Here is a 7,914-nt window from a genome sequence, read left to right as displayed (position 1 = left end):
ACAATGGCTCATGTCACAATGAACAATGCAAGCTTCATGTGAAGTTAAGATGACTCCTTGTTCTTCTTCCACCAACAACGAGCATCCTCTCTTTTCCATAAAGCTGCATAGCATCCAATCCTCACCTCTAGAGTTTCTTTGCATCGATGGCACCATCTCTTCTGTCTCAATACACACCCCAAAAAAGAAAAAACTAAAGCATGTGCCTTTTGCCCCCTCTTATTCCTTGCCCACCCTCATATGGCCTCAATACCAATGATGGATTCTTGATATTGTTGATGGGGACCGGGTGATGCCAGTGGCATATTGCCATACTTTGTGTAGTCCAGGAATATGATCATTGGGTTGTATTTACTTGCTTTCACTCTGTCTTTCTCATAGAGCCTGGATATGTGCTCTGTGCTATAGTTTCATGTGCCCCTGACAACAACGATTACATTAGATACCCTTATTAGTGACGTCTTTGGATTGCTTACACCTCATTCCAAAACATATACACATGCAACCCAACTGTATTTCAATAGGTGCATCATGCATCCGTCCTTGTGGGTTGGATTTGGTGGAGATGATGCCCCGAGGGGATTCACTTTGGGGGACGTCACCTGTGTGCATGAACTTCAAGAAAACCCCCTATTTAAGATCCATGTAGGATGATAAAACACCCCTATTTAAGCTTATAAGGATACCACCAAAAGTCTACTATGTCCCCCCCCTTTCCCTAAATCTACAATCTTTCCCAAGCATTTAGATTAGACCATAGATAACATTCCATGTGGGTATGTAGACCATAGATTACATCCATGTGGGTAGGTAGTATTTGAAATTGCACACAAAACCAGACTTTTTCAAAATGGTTGCCCAAGGTAGCATATTCTTCTAAATTGATGAAGAGGTTGATATTTCAATGATATGCATTGGGGCTTTGAGATTTAGGGAAATCAATAGTTCAAGAAGCTTGATCAAAAGTAAATGAGTGTGATGGATCACATATGCTACCATAGTATTAATTTAAAAAAGAAGAATCTCTTATCTTAATGTTCTCTTGATTGGTTTAGTACCATCTACTTCAAGGTAGTCTTTTGAGCCTCCAAATGCATTTCCTTTCAATAAAATAAGCATCTAGGCTTCTTGCTTGATATATGCATACAATATTTGATGAGTCCATGAGACCACACCATGACTATTAAATAACATCCATGTTTCATCCACACACTTGTTGCCATACATATTAGTATAGTTGGTCTTGATTCATGCATTTGTTGGACTTACATCCATTACATGCTGATCATCTACACCAAACGATTTGGATCAACTTGCTATTCATTTAAATGTTGACCATTTGGACGAACTCTTCATCCATATACATGCTATAACCATGTGCATTATCTCACTCTGTTACCATCTAGTATTATATGTGCATTGCTAACACGTTTGCATTGCTAATACATGTGATGCTTAATATCACCTACAAATAGAATAACATAGCCATCTAGCATTATACTCTGTTACCATCTGGTAGTACAAAGAGTAGAACATAGCCACAATGAATTCCATAAATAAATCTCATGAAATAATTCTCGTGCTTTTGTAGATGAAGCACATTCAACATACATACCGACCATTTTAATCGACTCTTTGTCCATCTACAAGTTAACCATGTGCATAATCTCTCTCTACCCATTTGGCATACATGAAACTTATGAAACACTTCTTGTTTCACAAGCATGCTATGAACCATTCACATCAGCTCCTTGTCACATTTCATGTTGTAGACCTAATCTATAGCTTATAAGAATGGAAGCACACTAACAAAAACAAGTGTTTTCTCCATAATAAAAACTCAAATTCCAATAGAGGTGAATGCACACACAAGAAGGGAAAAACTGAAATGCATCTTGAATGTTTAGGAGCAAATCCAATGTTAAATAGGGTAACATCTGAACAATCCTTGAATCCGAACCAAAAGATAAGAGAGTGGAAAAGATGAAATGCATCTTGAATGTTTAGTAGAAAAACTAGAAAGTAAACAAGAGTAACACGTGAACATTCCATAAGTTTAGCACTGACTAAAGATTCTCTTTTGTCATGTCTAGGGGCATCTTCTCATAAATGCCGCATACACACATACCGCATAGCTTGCAAGTTGCCACTTATAACTTTATCCCACAAAACATACCATTTACATCAGCTCCCTATCAAGCTACATGCTATCAACCTAATAACCCTATGTACTTGATAAGAAGGATTGAAAAAACATTAATAAAAACACATGCTCCCTCCATATAAATACTCAGATTCCAATAAAGGCATATAGATAGTTCATGGATGAATGTGTCTTATTGAGAAGGAAGTGGAGAAAGAGAGAAAGGTCCTCACAGATCCATGCACCTTTGCCACCTCTTAAGTTTCTATTTTCCATCCCTTAATGGTAATCTCTTTCCTGTAGCAGTTAGTTTTCTCGCTATTGGAATGTTAGGAACATTGTTATGCCATGGTGGTTGCAATCGTTGCCTTACTGCTTGGGCCACAAGAATCCTCATCCATCTTTGGTCTTCTTGCCGCTTCTTCCATTCCTCTTCATCTTCTCCCTCTGGGTGTGGTCTTTTACTTGATGATTCTCCTTTCCTTATTTGTTGTGATTGCCTTGGGCTTATCATTATGTCACTTTCTTCACTTTCTGCCTCCTATTTTTGTTGTTCTTTCAGAAGTTAGTTGTATTGTTCCATTGATATCACTTTCCCCATCTTCTTGTCCAATTCTCTATTAGTTTTCTTTGTTCTCGACATGTACATGTGAGAGAAGAGAGATTTGGAGGGAGAGAGGGGAGCTTTTTTTCCCCAAGAGAGGTGGGAGTTTTTATAAAGAAGGTAAAAGACAATGTGATACTGAAAGAGATTTCACTTTATAAAGTCACTTTAATAGTTAAATTCTTAAATAGCAATGTTAAACCTTTTGATAAAAAATAGCCCATTTTAAACTCTAAAAAAAACAACCCCAAAGAAGACCGAAATTTCCAATATGGTTAAGATTAATGACATCAATGTACAATTTTTTTGGCAGCTCAACACTTTCCTAGATGGATTTTGGTTGCGAATCACCCTTGGTGCTTTTGGGAGGCCTCTGAAGTTTTCCATGAATGCCTTCTTTTACTTATTTTAGTAGAAAATTGCTTGGGCTAACTCTATTTTGCAAAGCTTTATCCCTCACATTAGAGGATCCAATTATTCCATGATAGAAGGTCCACTCAACCATCTTATGAAGAGTGTTAATTCCACTAAGCCCACCTCCATGCTGCGTATTTTTGAAGTATGAACCTCGAGCTCTATAATGTGACTTCTCCATCCCCTACACACTCAAATGCTCAATGAACCATCTTGTTGAAGATATCATGGACCATGTCCATAAATAATGCGTTGCATCCATAGGAAAGGTTTATGAGGCAAACACCAAAGAAATAAATTGTATTGCAATTAAAATTAAAAAATTGTGAAGACTAAAAATACCATGTAATGAGTAATGCCTGATTCACCCCATCCATTCACCATAGTTTTAGTGAACTATTTCATCGAATTCATATAGTTGTGGAAAGATTTCTCAAGATCTTTACCAGGTTATCCAATGCTTTTCAAACACATGCTCTCAAACATCTCAAACTCATCTCAAATGAGGGTCAAGTTCTAAATTAGAGGTACACTCACAATTTAGCATTTGCATTGCATATATAATTGAAATTTTCCATGATTGGACGAAAAAATGTTTTCCTTTGAGCTCCTCATGGACACTTAAATGGAGGATTTTTTAATTTTCCTAAGAGTTGTCTGTTTCTTTGCATAGCTTCACAATTTCTCCATCAAGTCCTATGCTCGAGAGAAGCGCTTCGAGCTTTGCAATTCATGATGTTGCTCTCTCTTTCGGTTTAATGTTCCATACATATACAATGTGCAAGTAAAGTAACTTATCAATGAGCCAAAGCTTGGCATGAAACACACAAAAATGCACTCTTTGTCATGGGTTGTTAAAAATTGGCTCCCATTTTTCATCAATTTCATGTCTATTGGCTGCAGCATTCTGATCACAACTCATCACTCCATTGTTCTAGTATATCTATTTCTTAGCATCATCATCTAGACCATATCACTCATAACGTCTCTACCATTACCATTGGTTTTTCTTTTCTTTATTCTTTGCCTTTCCCCTTCCTCCTCAAGCTTGTTGTGATTGCATGCAAAAAAGGCACGGGTATGTTGCTTTGCTTAATTCCACTCCAAACATGCAACTCAATGTTTTAAGATCTCATAACATGTGACATTCAACTTGAAAGCATCCAAATCCTTCAACTTTAAGCAACTCTCTTCCGTTCTGGACATCTATAATACTTGGAATCGGAGATCTACTAAAGACCCACTTCAAATACGCTGTGTGTCTCTTTTGGAAGTTCGAATGCAGCAAGCCACCAATGTGCCTTTCTAGCTAAACACTAAAATCTTCTTGAATTTCCTCAGTTTTGGCATGTTCAAGGGCCATGTTCATCAGTGTAATATTCAGCCTCTCGAACTTGTGCACTTTACACAAGCTTCCCTCCACAATTTAAAAAAATTATAAATTTTCACTATAAAAAAAGAGCTTAAAGAAATTGCAACTGTTGTGTATTTGCATGCAATAATTCTATTTAATGAAATTCTTTTCTGCACCAGATTACGAGCGAGAAACCTCCAAAACAATCAATGATAAACGTACTCTCTCAAATGTGAAATTATGGAAGCCAAAAAGGGTCACAAATAAACTGAAGCATTCAGAGAAATTGTAGGAGAACACACGACTATATTTCATGGACCAAAATATTTCAAGTATCTCATCAACCTGCTCATGCCGATCGGCCTTGTTGTAGTTCATTAACTCTACTAAGGACCCTATGACTCTGCCAGCACCTGCTCTAATACTAGAGAGTTGAGCCTTAGCTCGACGTTCATGACTCACAAGACCTCGACAAAAAGACGCAGCACGTCGACTCCTCACATATTAAAAGAACCATTGCATGACCACCTCAGTCATCGCCATGACCTTCTACGAGCACCTTCTAAAACCACCTAGCTTTAGGAGACCAATCGCCACAAAGCTTACTACCATGTAGTCACCCATGCACTGGTGATCCAATCACATGCTCCTTGATTGCATGGTCCAATCAACCAACACAGTTCATGCCAACTAGCCAATCACATGCATCATAGCAACCTTAGGGAAATTCATGCCTCCCTATGAGGATCACATTTCAACAATTCCCCCCTTGAGCCGAAATGGAAAGAGGAGGAAAACATTGAAGATCCAATACCCATTGATAGCAAAATTCTCAAAGAAACTAACCAAGACAACTCTGCTCAATAACTGGTGAAAAAAAATCACCATAAGAGCAAACTAACTCATACACAGGTGAACACTTTAATTGCGTTAAAACTGCAAGATTCAAAACGAGCTAGAATGTGTTGGGGACTCCTCCTATGCCTAATGCAATAATGACCACAAGAAATTGGGGTTAGATAGAATTTATATGTCCAAGATTGTAAGGGATGAAACTCTTAAGTGGGAAAGAAAAATTTACCTCTTACTTTCCTTCTTAGACCATCTACCTTTAGGACTGACACTTGATAAAGGATGAGGTCAAATCAAACTTAGTTTAAGGCAAAACTTTTTTTTCTAGTTGCCTATCTTCAAGAAAAGATTAAAGGGACATGAGTTAATGCATTTGGGGGAAAAGCATTTGCTATACTAAGAAGTGGATTAGATCAATTACTAGGACTCCAAATTTCTTAAAAGCCATTAGGAAGAGGGTAACATTGGTAGGAATGAAAAGAAGATAGAAATTGGAGCAATATCTATGAGATCTACTGGAGGTCAAGTTAGCAAAAGGTCAAATTAAATAATGAACAATAAAATGCAAGTTGAGAAAATAGGACATGATCATAGTACAATAACAAAGCATTTATAAAGGGAGTGTTGGGATATTAATAGTGACAAAGCCAATGATGACACACTCAAGTCAATTTGAAAAATGCATCCTAAGAGTTTATTACCAAGCTAGCCTAGAAAGACAGAGTGGCCACTACTAACAATGAAATCTTGCTAGAGGTCCATAACCATTTTCAATAAAATACTAGGAGAACAGGTGGTAGTCGACATAGGTAGAGTGAGCAAGAGACAATTGCATTGTAGTTAGGCCCATTGGTGGTATCACCATTCAATTCTATGTTCATGGACAAGACCTAGCTTAAGGAAGCATATCTCAACATGGCAAAAGGAAGCATACCTAGACTATAATGAAGAGCTTAAATAACATATACATAGTACTCATCCCACTATTTACTCGGGTCAAAAGCCCCTTTTTCTCATGACTCCTCCTAAATCTTCATTAAGCTTTTGACCCTCCTTTGATGAGTACTATGTCTGGATTAGTGGGTAGTCGAGTTACAAGAGCAATGCTTATGACCAGCTCTACCATTGACTATATTTCTTCCATGTTGAATGAATTGAGTTCTTGCACAATGAGGTAATAGATGTTACCCACTTGGAATGTCAAAAAAGAAGCTTCCATGGAGGTCATCCCAGGTAGCAAAGTGTAGGACTATGAACTAACTATACCACTTGTCTGTACCTTCCTCCAATGTAGAGGGGAAGAGTACAAGCTAAGGCCTGTTTCACAAAATTTAGGATGGTTGTGTTATAAAATCACATTTTGGTGGCTACAACATTCACATATGCTCACTGGTCATACAGAAAGTTGTAAAATGGCATATTGGTTGCAACATGCTAAGAGAAAATCATATTGGATGAACCATTATAGGAACCACTGAAGTTAGGCATCTGAACCTTGGGAGGCATGCTAAGGCCTGATGAAATTCCTTTTCTCTAACATGCTTTTGGCCCATCTTTGTGTGTCATGCTTCCTTCCAATACCCCTTTTCCTTTTTTCCATCTAGATGGCTATGAAACCTACCTAAGTATCCTCTTCTTTCACTCCCTAGGATTTGTGTTCCTTTGAACATGTTCATTGGCATACTCTATCAAATCCACTTTGAATTTCAATCCTTAAAAATGACCCTTGCAAAAGAGGTGGAGATTAGGGCTCTCTGGGTGGTAGAATGGGAGGCAATTGATGATCCTTGAGGTTGTGCAAGGGAAAGGGACTTAAGAGAGATAAGTTGAGGTTGCGTGCATGGTAGGAAAGGTGAATAAGATTGTGAGAGGTGGCGAGAGAAGGGTGTATGAGACAAGGAGTCCATCAAATGAGATATGATTATTCTTGGTATTCCCCAAGGTCTTTGTCTAAGGGAATGAGGTGTGTAAGGTTTAAAAATAACCTAGGTCACAAATACATCACACTACTTCTGGGGACCTGGATGCAAGAAAGTATATCCTATGAGGCTCCTAGCCAAATTGCTAGTCACCATGAAATATATGAATGCCTAAAGACCTATCAACCTACACATAGCTAGTTGCATCAGCACTTCTCATAAGAAGTACTTCTCAGAGTTTGTCATCAACTTTAGTACACACTGGCCCTTCATGTTGTCATCACATATGGCTATCATGAAGTCCCAGTGTGGAAATACATCCAACTTCAAGATAGCTCCAACACTTCCAATTGCTTCGCTAGAAAATTTGGGACTTGTCACTTTCGCTAAAGTGATAACAAGATGGCAGCTCTTTGGCTTCTCCATCATAAACCAAGCATGATCTATGAATTTCTCGTGAACAGGCACGGCCATTGCGAATTCTTGAAATTGTAAAAATATTACATAAGACACCCTCTTTAACCAAAGAATGAAAACAATAAAATGCCATTACTAAAAACTCAAATTTACATCTATAAGTTAAAATTACTAAGACATTGCATAGTGCAATCGCTTTTACTTCTATAGG

The sequence above is a fragment of the Dipteris shenzhenensis genome, chromosome 23 (assembly GCF_047967505.1).
Source record: "Dipteris shenzhenensis isolate YYH24624 ecotype China chromosome 23, Dip_SZ_1.0, whole genome shotgun sequence".
Lineage (NCBI taxonomy): Eukaryota > Viridiplantae > Streptophyta > Polypodiopsida > Gleicheniales > Dipteridaceae > Dipteris > Dipteris shenzhenensis.
The sequence above is the reverse complement of the archived record's forward strand: the minus strand, read 5'-3'. Positions refer to the sequence as shown.